This window comes from Papaver somniferum, chromosome 6 (assembly GCF_003573695.1).
Source record: "Papaver somniferum cultivar HN1 chromosome 6, ASM357369v1, whole genome shotgun sequence".
Classification (NCBI taxonomy): Eukaryota; Viridiplantae; Streptophyta; class Magnoliopsida; order Ranunculales; family Papaveraceae; genus Papaver; species Papaver somniferum.
This window is the reverse complement of record NC_039363.1, coordinates 74,010,133-74,012,603: the sequence shown is the minus strand read 5'-3', so window position 1 is coordinate 74,012,603 and position 2,471 is coordinate 74,010,133. Positions and strand designations below refer to the sequence as shown.

The window sequence follows — 2,471 nt, the reverse complement described above, 5'->3', positions numbered from 1 at the left end:
ATATAAGTATTGGTTTAATCACTTTGAACTTGGAAAATAGTGGAATCTTAGCCTCAGTGTTTCTTTTAATATTGATATCATCTTTGATTGAGTTTGCTAAAAATTTGAGTGAGTTTTTTTTATATTAATATTATAATTTAAGTCTAATTAATATCCTTCACAAGTCTGAGAATCGAACCACTTTTACCACTATCTACAAATCACATCAATTTTTGGTGAAGCATAATAAAAACGGTTACCACTGTATTAGGATTTATTATTTTTGTAATTTTTCTTTATTTTTTTTGGACTTTTGGACTTTGGGACATTTTTTTTTTATTACCCTACGGAAGGGTACTTTAAATATAAACTGTTTGCAGAGAAGGAGGACAATTACGATATTGTCTCTGCACTTTGAGTTCGTACACTAGACATCGGAGTCAGTAGCCCGAGTCGACTACAACCGATTCATCCCCGTCTGGAACGGGAGGTAACATTCTAAACACTCGCGTATCCCCTATCAGCGAGTTACTGGACTCCTTCGTATGCATATATGTTGAGGACTGAATACAGACATTTATTTTTCTAGTAAAGGGAAAGGCCTGGCCATACAAGATAAGGGTTCGGATTTCATCACCGTTCTCTTCTTGCCCTCTTTAGGAACACGTAACCTACGCGAACCTAAGCCTAAAATTTTGACTAGAACGACACCGATAGGGTAACGAGCTTAACAGGAAAGTCATTCGAAAAATATTGGTTACTCTTTTAAGCATACTTCGAAGTTCTTGACGGTTTCTGTAAGTTGAATGCGTGACTGCGCCGCCTTGTAATACCGGTGAGGCCTTGGGTATCAAAGCTCCACCGAGCTTCCCTCGCCTCTATTCAACTTACGTTAACTCGGATTGATTCCAGAGGGGTTTGCTTAAATTGTAACGAATTCCCGTTCGAAGGATTAAAAGCTGGTTTAGAAATAATATAAGTGGAGCCATCATGCTTTTTGTTTGCTAGAAATCAATAGGTTTGATTTGGTTGAGTCGGCCTTGATCTGTGTTTGCTTACCTTTGCAATTTAAAGAGAAAGCTAGTAGTTCGAAGCGTCTCGATTACCTTAATCTATAAAGTCCGACTTTTGAAGAGTCTGTTTTTGAAAGTCCTTTGACTGAGGAGAGAATCCATGTTGCTCCAATAGCGCCAGAAATGGCAACTTTGAAAGCTTTGTTGAATCCAACTAGGACTACTCGTCCTTCGCGTATTAAGTTAGCTGAAACGGAGGCACCCTATGAACTGAAACCTGGGACCTTACAAATGCTCCCAATCTTTTTATAGAAAGAAAATGAAAACCCTTATTACCATGTTAGGGATTTTGAGGAAATTTTTAGTACTCTAAGAATTAGAGGCTTAGATGATGATGCTTTGAAACTTAGGTTATTACCATTTTCCCTGAAAGATAAGGCCAAGTCGTGGCTGTATAGTTTGGACTCCAAGTCAATTGAGACATATAAACAACTTACATCTGCGTTTTTCAATAAGTTTTTCCCTAGGCACAAAACATCGTCTATTAGGACGCAAATATGCACATTTTCACAACAAGAGGGAGAATCTTTATATAGGTATTTGGAAAGGTTCAATGATTTATTATCCCAGTGTCCTCATCATGGTTTAGAAAAGGTTAGGCTAGTTCAAATCCTTTATGAGGGTTTAGATTACTCCACAATGACCATGGTTGATTCTCTATGCACTGGTGGATTTGAAAACCAAACTGTTGATGCGGCGATGGAATTTTTTAATGAAATCGTCGAAAAAACCCAGCAATGGGAATATAGTAGGGCACCCCAGAAAACAATTCTTTTAAGTAGAGGAAACGTTAATAAGGTAGAAGGAGGCTATGAATCAGATGCCAAAATATTGAAGTGGGCCAGACTAGTGGTAGAGTGGAGCCTTTTTGGGAAGGCCAGAATATTGAAGAGCAGGCCAATGCTCTTTATAATAACACTAGATTTGATAACCGTCAAAAGATTGACCCATATTCAGAAACCTATAATCCTGGTTGGAGAAACCATCCGAACCTTTCATGGTCCAAGGGACAAAGTCAAGGTCAGTTTAGTAATTCTAATGCTCCCCCAGGTTTTGGCTATACTAAGAATCCTTCAGGACTAGCTCAGTTTCAGAATTAGTCAGATAAGAAAATCCTAAGTTTAGAGGAATCTCTCGCCTTGTTAACTCAGCAAACTGCAAAATTTCAGTTATCCGTAGAACAGAGTCTACAAGCTAGTAACATGATAGGACAAGAAAATAGTCAGGCTATTTCCGATTAAAAAACCCAGGTTGGTCTGATAAGTGATTCTTTGAGAGAAAAAAGGTAAGTTTCCTAGTCAAACACAACCCAATCCTAGAGGAGTTCATGAATTAGGTGAAAAACCATCGAATCAATTAAATGTTGTTAGAACCCTTAGAAGTGGTAGAGTTGTAGACAATAAGGTAACCATGCCCGAT

At 38.0% G+C, this 2,471-nt stretch overlaps 1 pseudogene; it reads right to left on the bottom strand.

Moving 5' to 3' along the window:
- Nucleotides 1-1,539: 1,539 nt before the first annotated feature.
- On the bottom strand, nucleotides 1,540-1,639 carry LOC113292114 (annotated as a pseudogene).
- Nucleotides 1,640-2,471: the final 832 nt, after the last annotated feature.